Here is a 14474-nt window from a genome sequence, read left to right on the forward strand (position 1 = left end):
AATCGTCTTTCGTACGTGGTAATATCAAATCCTTGGGTTCGTAACCCTCTAAGTTCTGTCTTGAGCTTATTGACCTCGGTTCTGGGACGGTACTTCTCGTTCATCAAGTGCTTGAATGCTGACCACGGTAGTGCGTACGCATCATCTTGTCTCACTTCCTCTAGATAGGTATTCCACCATGTTAACGCAGAACCTGTGTAGGTATGCGTAGCGTACTTCACTTTGTCCTCTTCAGTACACTTACTTATGGCAAACACCGATTCGACCTTCTCGGTCCACCGTTTCAATCCGATCGGTCCTTCGGTTCCATCAAATTCCAAAGGTTTGCAGGCAGTGAATTCTTTGTAGGTGCATCCTACACGATTTCCTGTACTGCTAGATCCAAGGTTATTGTTGGTATGTAACGCAGCCTGTACTGCGGCTATGTTTGAAGCTAGAAAATTATGGAATTCCTCTTCATTCATATTCACGGTGTGTCGAGTAGTCGGTGCCATTTCCTTCAAAATAGTCAAATGGAACAAGTTAATCATACAGAATATTAAGAGTAGTTAATAGTATTTCGTAGCATAATATGAACTCATTTATAAAAGCTTTTTCTTCATATTAGCGTTTTATAAATTTAAATTCGGGTAGTACCTACCCATTAAGTTCATACTTAGTAGCTAATATACAATTCAACTACTACAATTCTATATGAAAAACTGATTATAATAATATTTCGCGTTCAAACTTTTATACAATATTTTACAAACTTACAATACCGCTTATTTTACATAAAGCATGAAATATAGCACACAATAACTTTGATACAAGATAGTTGTGAAGATAATTCTAGCTAGTACACAAGTCGCTCAGCAAAGGCAATAAAGACACGTAATTCATACGTCCAGAAACAAGTCATGCATTCTGGTTTTACTAGGACTACTTCCCATCCTTGGTCTTGTGGAACATAACCGTTATGGCCGTTGATAAGACAGCGTGTTGTAATGTCGTCAAAGGGACGAGGGTTACGTAATGACCAACAGTCTCGTAATAACCTAAAAACCTCATTTCTTACCCCAATTACCGACTCCGTCACTTGTGGGAACGTTTTGTTTAATAGTTGTAGCCCGATGTTCTTTTTCTCACTTTGGTGAGAAGTGAACATTACTAACCCGTAAGCATAGCATGCTTCTTTATGTTGCATGTTAGCCGCTTTTTCTAAATCATGAAGTCCTATATTCGGATACATTGAGTCAAAATAATTTCTTAACCCGTTGCGTAAAATAGCATTTGGGTTCCCCGCAATATATGCGTCAATGTAAACACATCGTAACTTATGGGTTTCCCAATGTGATATCCCCCATCTTTCAAACGAAAGTCTCTTATAAACCAAGACATTCTTGGAACTTTCTTCGAATGTCTTACAAACTGATTTCGCCGTAAATAGTTGTGCCGAAGAATTTTGACCGACTCTAGACAAGATTTCATCAATCATGTCTCCGGGTAGGTCTCTTAAAATATTGGGTTGTCTATCCATTTTGTGTTTTTATACTGTAAAATAGACAAGAGTTAGATTCATAAAAAAATACTTATTAATACAAGCAATTTTTACATATATCATAAAGCATAAGCACACTATATTACATATATTACACCACACGAATACAACTATCTTATTCTGACTCGCTCGTTTCTTCTTCTTCGGTTTTGGTTCGTTTTGCCAAGTTTCTAGGGATATATGATGTTCCCCTAATACGAGCTGTCGTTTTCCACAACGGTTTAGAAAAACCTGGTGGTTTAGAGGTTCCCAGGTCATTGTTACAACTTAAGGGCTTCGGGGGTTGACGATACATATAAAGTTCATCGGGGTTGGAATTAGATTTCTCTATTTTTATGCCCTTTCCCTTATTATTTTCTTTTGCCTTTTTAAATTCAGTTGGTGTAATTTCTATAACATCATCGGAATTCTCGTCGGAATCCGATTCATCGGAGAATTGGTAATCCTCCCAATATTTTGCTTCCTTGACGGAAACACCATTGACCATAATTAACCTTGGTCGGTTGGTTGAGGATTTTATTTTACTTAACCGTTTTATTATTTCCCCCACCGGTTCTATTTCCTCCTCCGGTTCCTCCTCTTCCGGTTCTGATTCTTCTTCCGGTTCTGATTCTTCTTCCGGTTCTTCTTCGGGAACTTGTGAATCAGTCCAATATATATTCGACTCTTCGTTATTATTAGGTGAGTCAATGGGATTTGTGCTAGAGTTAGACATCTATCACACAATATCAAACATGTTAAGAGATTAATATATCACATAATATATACATGTTAATAATATATAGTTTCCAACAAAAATGTTAAGCAATCATTTTTAAAGAAAACACGGTCGAAGTCCAGACTCACTAATGCATCCTAACAAACTCGATAAGACACACTAATGCAAATTTTCTGGTTCTCTAAGACCAACGCTCGGATACCAACTGAAATGTCCCGTTCTTATTGATTAAAAACGTTCCATATTAATTGATTTCGTTGCGAGGTTTTGACCTCTATATGAGACGTTTTTCAAAGACTGCATTCATTTTTAAAATGAACCATAACCTTTATTTCATAAATAAAGGTTTAAAAAGCTTTACGTAGATTATCAAATAATGATAATCTAAAATATCCTGTTTGCACACGACCATTACATAATGGTTTACAATACAAATATGTTACATCGAAATCAGTTTCTTGAATGCAGTTTTTACACAATATCATATAAACATGGACTCCAAATCTTGTCCTTATTTTAGTATGCAACAGCGGAAGCTCTTAGTATTCACCTGAGAATAAACATGCTTTAAACGTCAACAAAAATGTTGGTGAGTTATAGGTTTAACCTATATATATCAAATCGTAACAATAGACCACAAGATTTCATATTTCAATACACATCCCATACATAGAGATACAAATCATTCATATGGTGAACACCTGGTAACCGACATTAACAAGATGCATATATAAGAATATCTCCATCATTCCGGGACACCCTTCAGATATGATATAAATTTTGAAGTACTAAAGCATCCGGTACTTTGGATGGGGTTTGTTAGGCCCAATAGATCTATCTTTAGGATTCGCGTCAATTAGGGTGTCTGTTCCCTAATTCTTAGATTACCAGACTTAATAAAAAGGGGCATATTCGATTTCGATAATTCAACCATAGAATGTAGTTTCACGTACTTGTGTCTATTTTGTAAATCATTTATAAAACCTGTATGTATTCTCATCCCAAAAATATTAGATTTTAAAAGTGGGACTATAACTCACTTTCACAGATTTTTACTTCGTCGGGAAGTAAGACTTGGCCATTGGTTGATTCACGAACCTATAACAATATATACATATATATCAAAGTATGTTCAAAATATATTTACAACACTTTTAATATATTTTGATGTTTTAAGTTTATTAAGTCAGCTGTCCTCGTTAGTAACCTACAACTAGTTGTCCACAGTTAGATGTACAGAAATAAATCGATAAATATTATCTTGAATCAATCCACAACCCAGTGTATACGTATCTTAGTATTGATCACAACTCAAACTATATATATTTTGGAATCAACCTCAACCCTGTATAGCTAACTCCAACATTCACATATAGAGTGTCTATGGTTGTTCCAAAATATATATAGATGTGTCGACATGATAGGTCGAAACATTGTATACGTGTCTATGGTATCTCAAGATTACATAATATACAATACAAGTTGATTAAGTTGTGGTTGGAATAGATTTGTTACCAATTTTCACGTAGCTAAAATGAGAAAAATTATCCAATCTTGTTTTACCCATAACTTCTTCATTTTAAATCCGTTTTGAGTGAATCAAATTGCTATGGTTTCATATTGAACTCTATTTTATGAATCTAAACAGAAAAAGTATAGATTTATAGTCGGAAAAAATAAGTTACAAGTCGTTTTTGTAAAGGTAGTCATTTCAGTCGAAAGAACGACGTCTAGATGACCATTTTAGAAAACATACTTTCACTTTGAGTTTTACCATAATTTTTGGATATAGTTTCATGTTCATAATAAAAATCATTTTCCCAGAATAACAACTTTTAAATCAAAGTTTATCATAGTTTTTAATTAACTAACCCAAAACAGCCCGCGGTGTTACTACGACGGCGTAAATCCGGTTTTACGGTGTTTTTCGTGTTTCCAGGTTTTAAATCATTAAGTTAGCATATAATATAGATATAGAACATGTGTTTAGTTGATTTTAAAAGTCAAGTTAGAAGGATTAACTTTTATTTGCGAACAAGTTTAGAATTAACTAAACTATGTTCTAGTGATTATAAGTTTAAACCTTCGAATAAGATAGCTTTATATGTATGAATCGAATGATGTTATGAACATCATTACTACCTCAAGTTCCTTGGATAAACCTACTGAAAATGAGAAAAATAGATCTAGCTTCAAAGGATCCTTGGATGGCTTGAAAGTTCTTGAAGCAGAATCATGACACGAAAACAATTTCAAGTAAGATTTCCACTCGAAATAAGATTGTTATAGTTATAGAAATTGAATTAAAGTTTGAATATGATTATTACCTTGTATTAGAAAGATAACCTACTGTAAGTAACAAAGGTTTCTTGATCTTCGATGATTACTTGGAATGGATTTAGAAAACTTGGAAGTAAACTTGCAATCTTGGAAGTATTCTTGATTTTATGAAACTAGAACTTTTGGAATTTATGAAGAACACTTAGAACTTGAAGATAGAACTTGAGAGAGATCAATTAGATGAAGAAAATTGAAGAATGAAAGTGTTTGTAGGTGTTTTTGGTGGTTGGTGTATGGATTAGATATAAAGGATATGTAATTTTGTTTTCATGTAAATAAGTCATGAATGATTACTCATATTTTTGTAATTTTATGAGATATTTCATGCTAGTTGCCAAATGATGGTTCCCACATGTGTTAGGTGACTCATATGGGCTGCTAAGAGCTGATCATTGGAGTGTATATACCAATAGTACATACATCTAAAAGCTGTGTATTGTACGAGTACGAATACGGGTGCATACGAGTAGAATTGTTGATGAAACTGAACGAGGATGTAATTGTAAGCATTTTTGTTAAGTAGAAGTATTTTGATAAGTGTCTTGAAGTCTTTCAAAAGTGTATGAATACATATTAAAACACTACATGTATATACATTTTAACTGAGTCGCTAAGTCATCGTTAGTCGTTACATGTAAACGTTGTTTTGAAACCTTTAGGTTAACGATCTTGTTTAATGTTGTTAACCCATTGTTTATTATAACAAATGAGATGTTAAATTGTTATATTATCATGATATTATGATATATAATATATCTTAGTATGATATATATACAGTTAAATATCGGTACAACGATAATCGTTACATATATGTCTTGTTTCGAAATCATTAAGTTAGTAGTCTTATTTTTACATATGTATTTCATTGTTAATACACTTAATAATATATTTACTTATCATTTAACATAATTAACCAAGTGTATCAATATCTTAATATGATTCATATGTACCTAGTAAGACGTTGTTATAACGATAATCGTTATATATATCGTTTTCGAGTTTCTTAAATTAATAGTCTCATTTTTATGTATATAACTCATTGTTAAAATACCTAATGAGATACATACTTATAATAAAATCATGTTAACTATATATATAACCATATATATGTCATCGTATAGTTTTTACAAGTTTTAACGTTCGTGAATCACCGGTCAACTTGGGTGGTCAATTGTCTATATGAAACCTATTTCAATTAATCAAGTCTTAACAAGTTTGATTGCTTAACATGTTGGAAACACTTAATCATGTAAATAACAATTTCATTTAATATATATATAAACATGGAAAAGTTCGGGTCACTACATAACCAGCGCTGCATCAATAATCAGAACTATGCGCTGCTAAAAAGTTTGTCTAAAACACCAAAGGAAATTTTGGCAACCGAACCAGTGTGCGCGACCTTTGCGGTTCCAACTCCGCTTACAGAATTTGGTAAGCGGGATAAAACAAAGTATTGTGAATTCCATGATGATTATGGTCATGACACTAATCGGTGTAAAAACTTGATGGAACGAGTGCTCGAGGCACTACGCGCAGGTAAATTGGATCACCTAAAACCACCTAAGAAGGACAAGGGAAAATCTGCAGAGGAAGGGTCGAAGGCTAAAACTTTCGCATGGCAAAAAGTTGATAAAACAAAAAACGCCGACTTAACCAATAATATGGTTGACGCAGAGAAAGTTAGCCAGCGGAGAAAGTACAATGATCATCATGACTGGGAACTTCTCCCAATCACGTTTCCTCCTGTAATGTCAATCGACACAGTTAACGAGCCCATTATCATCAAGTGTCGCATCCCTACTTGAGGAGTACAAATTAAACGCATGCATGTTGACACCGGGAGTGGCGTTGACATTATGTACGAGCATTGCTATCGTTTCCTCCCTGCAGAAGTTAAAACGCATCTACGCCAGTCTGATATTACGTTATCTGGGTTCTTCGGAGAAAGCTCATGGCCGCAAGGCCGGATAGAGCTAATAATAGAGCTCGTAGATGATAAGAATCCGCAGTTGGTCAGACATGAGTTGGTTGACTTTTATGTGGTACGTTCAACCTCGCGGTACAACGCGCTGATTGGGAGAAATTTCATACGACGTTTTAACATTATACCATCGGTGGTGCATGGTTTGATTAAGTTTCCTACGAATGGAGGGGTTGCCACAATTGCGTCACATCAAATAACCGAGTTGTGTGGTTCAGTTGTGCCTGTAAACATTCCCAGCATGGTAGAACAACTCGCAAGCAGTACGGTCATAGCAAACCATTTATATCCGGATAAGCGAATTAAAATCGGCGCAGGCTTGTCAGCCGAAACAAAGGCCAAATTGCATGGAATATTATCCGCTAACACAGATGTTTTCGCGTGGCATGAATCAAACATGACTGTGGTTCCGCGAGATATTGCGGAACATAAATTGAATGTTAATCCGTCACTCACGCCCGTTAGACAAAAGAAGCAGCATATGGCTCTTGAGCGCAGTGATTGGTTGTGCGCAGAAGTAGATAACCTTGTCAAAGCAAACATTCTGCGTGAAGTGCGGTATCAGACATGGGTTGCTAATCCTGTGTTAGTCAAAAAGGCTGACGGTAATTGGCGGATGTGCGTTGATTTTAAAGACATTAATAAAGCATGTCCTAAGGACAACTACCCTCTCCCGGAGATAGACTGGAAAGTGGAATCATTATCAGGTTTTCGGTACAAGTGTTTTCTAGATGCATACAAGGGTTATCACCAAATCTTAATGGCTACGGAAGATGAAGACAAAACTGCTTTTCATACACCGCAGGGTATCTATTGTTATACGAAGATGCCCTTCGGATTAAAAAACGCAGGCGCAACCTATCAGCGCGTAATTGACGCAGCCTTCAAGCACCAAATTGGCAGAAACCTTGAAGCATATGTCGATGACTTGGTGATTAAAAGTAACACCGAAGAAGAAAGGCTCGCAGACATCCTAGAAACATTTGCGTCTCTGCGCAGGATCAACATGAAGCTTAACCCGCTCAAATGTAGTTTTGGGGAAGAGGAAGGCAAGTTTCTAGGTCATGTGGTGACAGCGCGTGGAATTAAGGCAAATCCCAAAAAGATTGAAGCCATTGATAGTTTGCCATCTCCGAAGACAAAGAAAGACGTGCAGAGTCTAACCGGGAAGCTTGCGGCGATCATGCAGTTTTTGTCGAAGGCCACAGAGCGCCAATTGCCATTCTTCAATACTTTGAAGAATTGTTTAAAGAAAAAAGACTTCGTATGGACTCAGGAAGTAGAATCAGCCTTTCAGGAGATGAAGAAGGTGCTCGCTGAATTACCAACACTCACCGCGCCAGTATTAGGAGAAACGCTTACGCTGTACCTTGCGGCATCGAAAGAGGCTATCAGCTCGGTTCTTATCGTAGATCGCGGAAAGGTAATCCACTTGTTTACATGCATTATTTATTTCGCAGAAATATAACGCTGAGGTTTTCTCAGACGCAAATGCCGGTCTACTTCGTAAGCAAGACGCTGACATCAAGCGAAGTAAACTATTCACCAATTGAAAAGCTAATATATGCGCTAGTTCACACGGTGCGGCGTTTGCACCGGTACTTTCAAGCACATCCAATCATGGTTCTAACTGATCAACCGATCAAGCAGGTTGGTACATGCCTAATTTGCGGCAATGTCCGGGGTTACCGGATTGACTAACGCAATCATTTTTCTTTCAGGTGTTATACAAGCCTGAGATTTCTGGCCGAATGGCTAAATGGGCAGTTGAGTTCGGAGAACATGAAATAAATTTTTCTTCGCGCAGTGCGGTTAAGGGTCAAATACTTGCGGATTACCTAGCGGAGTTACCTGTGGATGTTGAAGCATCGGCAGCGCATCAGGACACGCCTGTGCCATCTTTGTCACCATGGGAATTATACACCGATGGTGCCTGCAGTGCAGCTGGCGCGGGTGCAGGCGTAATTTTAACTGGATCAGATGGTGAAGAGCATACATATGCGCTGCGGTTTAATTTTGCTGTTATGAATAACGAAGCAGAATATGAGGTTTTGTTAGCAGGTATGCGTATCGCGCATAAATTAAATGTCAAAATTCTGCACGCTTATGTGGATTCAAAGCTGGTATGCAGTCAAATCAGCGGAGACTTAGAAGCGCATGAATAGCCATGCAGCAGTATTTATCGTTTGTTCATAACCTCGCTGACCAGTTTGAGGCTTTTCAAATCTTCACGTCATGCAGGGGCAAAATAAGAAGGCGGATGCGCTTAGCAAATTGGCGGCTTTGGCCTTTGATCATCTGGGAAAGAAAGTTCTTATAGAAGAACTGCATGCGAAATCAATTGTTATGATGCCTTTGGTAGCACCTGTTGAGGAGTCCAGCTCAACATGGATGACACCTATTATTGCTTTCCTGCGGGACGGCACATCACCTGCGGATTTCGTTGATGCAAAGAAGGTCTGCACCAAGGCACCACTGTATGCCCTTGAGGGCGACGTCCTATATCGAAAAAATTATTTAGAACCGCACTTAAGGTGTATTGGTCCGAAAGAGGCAGAGGAGGTTATACGCGAGGTGCATAAGGGTGCATGCGCTCTTCATTCGGGGCACAGGTCTATTGTGTCAAAAATTATGTGGCTAGGTTATTATTGTCCCACTATGTACGCAGATACCGCGCGAATAGTTAAGCAATGCGAATCTTGCCAAATACATGCACCTATCAGCAGGGCACCTGCGCATCCTATGATACCAGTCTCCTCACCATGGCCATTCTGCAAATGGGCAATTGACATAGTCGGACCATTTCCAAAAGGCCGAGGTAATATTATCATTTATTTTGTACCATATGCTATTTACGTCAGTATCTTACGCATACTCTGCACACGCAGGAAACATCAAATTCTTGATTGTTGCAATTGACTATTTCACTAAGTGGGTTGAAGCGCGATCGCTGGCAGCAATTTCAGGAAAGATGGTGCGAAATTTTGTATGGGAAGACATTGTTTGTCGATTCGGCATACCAAACGAAATCGTTAGTGATAACGGTACACAGTTTGCGGGGGATCCTTTTTGTAGTTGGTGCGTGGAGCTTAATATTAAGCAAAATTTTACTTCCGTTGCGCATCCGCAGGCGAATGGCCAGTGCGAAGTCACTAATCGGGATATAGTGGCCGGAATCAAAGTTAGATTGGGTCATGGTCGCATTGGTTGGGTGGATGAACTGCCAAAATTTTTGTGGGCGCATAGAACAACACCCAAAGCGAGCACTGGTGAGACTCCTTTCAGTTTGGTCTATGGGTCAGAAGCTGTTGTACCCGTAGAAATTGGGGTACCAACGTTCCGTATACAGAATTTTGGCTAGGAAAATAACTCAGAAGCTTTGCGGGAAAATCTTAATTTGCTTGAAGAACGCAGATTCTCTGCGGTGGTAAACGAAGCCAATAATAAGCAGAAAATTGCAAAGTACTACAATCAGCGTGTGCGTTCGCGCTCTTATAAGTGCGGGGACTTAGTTTGGCGTCAGAACGACGCAAGTCATGCGGAGGATACTGGGAAATTGGGCCCCCGTTGGGAAGGTCCATATAGGGTAGCAAAAGCAAGCAACACCAGGGCATACCATCTCGAGACATTAGATGGAAAATCCGTGAAACGCACTTGGCATGCGACATTGTTGAAAAAATGTTATATGTAGCTGGATGGACCTGATCACTCCTATTTATTTTAGCACATTATTTTTTCTTTGTATTTTTCGTCCGTTTGGATGTGTCGCGGTTGTAAGCATTATTAATGCCAATTAAATATTTACTCGCGCATACTTTTGATGTGTATTCCTCTCTTTTTTGTATGCGTTTCCTGCCTACTTAAGGGGTGTCCTCTAGCCCCCGTGCGGCAGAAGCCTGTTTGGTTACAAGGCTAGATATTAACAGCAGGCGAAAGGAATTGGCTTTCCCCTAGCCAAGCGCCACGCAGACTAGATGGCTGCCAAGTTGACTTAAAACTACAAGCATTGGTTTACTTGTGCGTAATTACTCTCGCATTGGTTTGCTTGAGGAACTCTCAAGTATAAAAGCATTGGTTTGTTTTTAGTTGCGTTACTTACCATACAGCTAAAGTGCACCTCTAGCACATGACAAAGCAATAACACAGTAGCTTTTGAGTCTAAATTGTTAAAGGTAAAATTGCTAAAATATTGGTTTATTTTTACGCAGAACCTGCGTATGCTCATGAGTTTTGGTTAACTATGCGCATAGGCATGCGGTCCACCATTTGTTTTGATTCGCGATATATAAACAATTAATACACAACGCATGCACAAAATAATATCATATAGTACAACTAAGGTTATTACAGTCATTGTTTAACATGCCTGCCCAACACGGGACTTAGGGCGCAAATAATGTATTTACAATTGCCTGCCTAAGCATAGGACTTACGGCGCAAATGATTACAAGCAAAATCTAAAAATTCTCCTTGAGAAACCCATCAATGGGCATATTGGGATCCGCATCGAACGCGTCTATTAGGGGGATCGGGATGGACTGGATGGCCTGCTCTGCTTCTAGGAGCGCCTCAGCTGTACCCTCTTTCAAATGTTTTCGCACAACCTCAGAGTACGGTAGCGTAAGGTCGCAGCCTTTGATCACCTCAAGCATGACCTTGCTATTTTCATGCTCTTTCACCGCATCGACATAGGCGTTGAACTTTTCGGTGACGGGTCCCGAGTCCATTACCTTCTGCGCGATTACGGGAAGGGAGGTACGAAGCTTTGACAAGTTTGCCTCCACTAGCTCGCAGCCAGTCACCGCATCATCCATCTCCCTGCGCACCCTTTCCAGTTCCATCCGCAGGCGCTCCGTCTCCCCCTTAGCCTGGTCAACCGCCCCCACCAGCTCACAGTTCTTTTTCCTTTCCTCAATCAGCGTGGCCTTGGTCTCCGCCGCAGTCACCTCCACCGCCTTGCGCGCTTCTTTCGCGGCATCCCTGTCTTTCTTGACCTGGTCAATGCCCGATTGCAGTAGTCCCAACTCTGTTTCTTTCCGCACGGCCACCTGATACAAATTAGTGGAGCGGCGGGCCTGATCCGCAAACATACCAAAGAACACAAGGCATTTCTGGACGAAGGCATTGAGCGCTTGGTGAAAGGGCAGCGCGGCTAGCTGATTGCGGAACTCAGCAGGAAAGATTTGTTAACGCAGACAGCTCTGCGGCATTCTCGGTGGAGGACTGGGTGAACTGCGCCAGGTTTGCCAATCGGAAGCTATTGGGCGGTGGGACTGGCGTAGAATCAGAGTCAAGGTGTATCGCCCTGTCCCTGGACGTGGCGGTAGCCTCCAGTTCCAGATTTGCATGCGGCGGCACCTGCTGCGTCTCCTCAATATGCTCTGCATATCAGTAACTTGTTAGCACGTGAAGTTAATCGTATGGTGTTTACGAGAGAAAAGAGATGCTTACCGGTGATAGGAGGAGGAAGATCTGCGGATGGTGGATCGACGGGGATAAAATTGTCATTCCGCATGTCCTCCTTTTGTTTAGGAGTTAGCTTCTTCTTCTTCTGCTTGGTCTGGGTGGCTTCGGAAGCCTTGCGCTTGTTGCCCGAGGTGGCAGGTGCTTCCAACTCGTTCTCGCCAGTCTTCTCCTGCTCAAGCGGCTCGTTAACATTTTGCTTGCGGAAGGAGATGGCCGCAATCTCCTCTGCGGTAAGCACTTTCTTCATCTTCATCTCTGCAAGCATTTGCGCAATATTAAACCATGTATGTATACGCTAGTGGTTAAATATTCATATGCATTTATACTATTCCTACCCTTGCCATTCGGCGCGATTATGGCTGGACGCATGTTCTCCCATAGCCAGTGCACGGATATCCTTCTCAACCGCAGCATAATGTTCCCATAAGACCGGTGCACAAGCTGTGCGTTAGCACACTCGACTAACAACTTCATTTCCTCGTCATCAAGGACGGGGGTTTTGTTCACGTCCTTGGCCATGCTTTCGCACCAGATAAGCGTTTGCGGAAAGTTGGCTCCAACAACAGATTGGTCAATGAAAAAGAAAGTTTCTTTCCAGTGACCCGCATTCGATTTTGGGGTTTTGGTGAAGTTTTGACGGGCAAAGAATGTGAACCAGGATTTGTGATGGTTGGCTAAGCGGTATAAATGGCAAAACACCTTAACTAAGGGCACCTTGTTGAGTGCAACACACTACATCTCAAACAGTACAATCTTCCCTATCGCGTAAGGGTGTAATTGCCCTAACCCTACACCAAAATGATCTAAAACGCCCAAAAAGAAGACAGAAGGGGTGATAATGCTAAAAACGAACATATATTTCATAGCATTATTCCTCAAGAAAGACAAGCTTTTAGTTGCAATTGTTCTATTTACAAGTGATATTCGTTTAAATAATAAAAGGTGAAGACAAAAGACAGATTCGACGAATTGAAGACGCAAACGACCAAAAAGCTCAAAAGTACAAAATACAATCAATAAGGTTCCAATTATTGATAAGAAACGTCTCAAAATTACAAGAGTACAAGATTCAAAACGCAAAGTACAAGATATTAAATTGTACGCAAGGACGTTCGAAAATCCGGAACCGGGACTAGAGTCAACTCTCAACGCTCGACGCAACGGACTAAAAATTTCAAGTCAACTATGCACATGAATATAATATAATATATAATTAATTCTTAAAATTAATATATATATTATATTATATTTAAAAACCGTCGGCATAAAAAAACAAAGACTTTTGAGTCTCCCCAGCTGGCTATGCGATCGCATGGCCTTGAAGGGTAAAGCTCATGCGATCGCATGAGCATCTTTTCCAGATCACAGGCCTATAAAAATCGAGCTTTGGTGTAACACAAAAGACATCTTTTTCCTTCTTCATCATACGTAAATTTTATATATATATATATATATATATATATATATATATATATATATATATATATATATATATATATATATATTTATATTTTAATTTATATTTTAATTTTAATTTCTAATAATAAGGGTATGTTAGCGAATGTTGTAAGGGTGTAAGTCAAAATTCTGTTCATGTAACGCTACGCTATTTTTAATCATTGTAAGTTATGTTCAACCTTTTTAATTTAATGTCTCGTAGCTAAGTTATTATTATGCTTATTTAATCCGAAGTAATCATGATGTTGGACTAAAAATATTAAAATTGGGTAATTGGGCTTTGTACCATAATTGGGGTTTGGACAAAAGAACGACACTTGTGGAAATTAGACTATGGGCTATTAATGTGCTTTATATTTGTTTAACTAAATGATAGTTTGTTAATTTTAATATAAAGATTTACAATTGAACGTCCCTATAAATAACCATATACACTCGATCGGACACGATGGGTGAGGTATTTATATGTACGAATAATCATTCATTTAACCGGACACGGGAATGGATTAATAGCCACTAGAATTATTAAAACAGGGGTGAAATTATGTACAAGGACACTTGGCATAATTGATAACAAAGTATTAAAACCTTGGGTTACATTCAGTCGACATCCTGGTGTAATTATTAAACAAAGTATTAAAATCTTGTTACAGTTTAAGTCCCCAATTAGTTAGAATATTTAACTTCGGGTATAAGGATAATTTAACAAGGATACTCGCACTTTATATTTATGACTGATGGACTGTTATGGACAAAAACCAGACGGACATATTAAATAATCCAGGACAAAGGACAATTAACCCATGGGCATAAAACTAAAATCAATACGTCAAACATCATGATTACGGAAGTTTAAATAAGCATAATTCTTTTATTTCATATTTAATTTCCTTTATTTTATATTTAATTGCACTTCTAATTATAGCACTTTTATTTATTGTTATTGTATTTAATTGCACTTTTAATTA

This window comes from Rutidosis leptorrhynchoides, chromosome 4 (genome assembly GCF_046630445.1).
Source record: "Rutidosis leptorrhynchoides isolate AG116_Rl617_1_P2 chromosome 4, CSIRO_AGI_Rlap_v1, whole genome shotgun sequence".
NCBI classification, from domain to species: domain Eukaryota; kingdom Viridiplantae; phylum Streptophyta; class Magnoliopsida; order Asterales; family Asteraceae; genus Rutidosis; species Rutidosis leptorrhynchoides.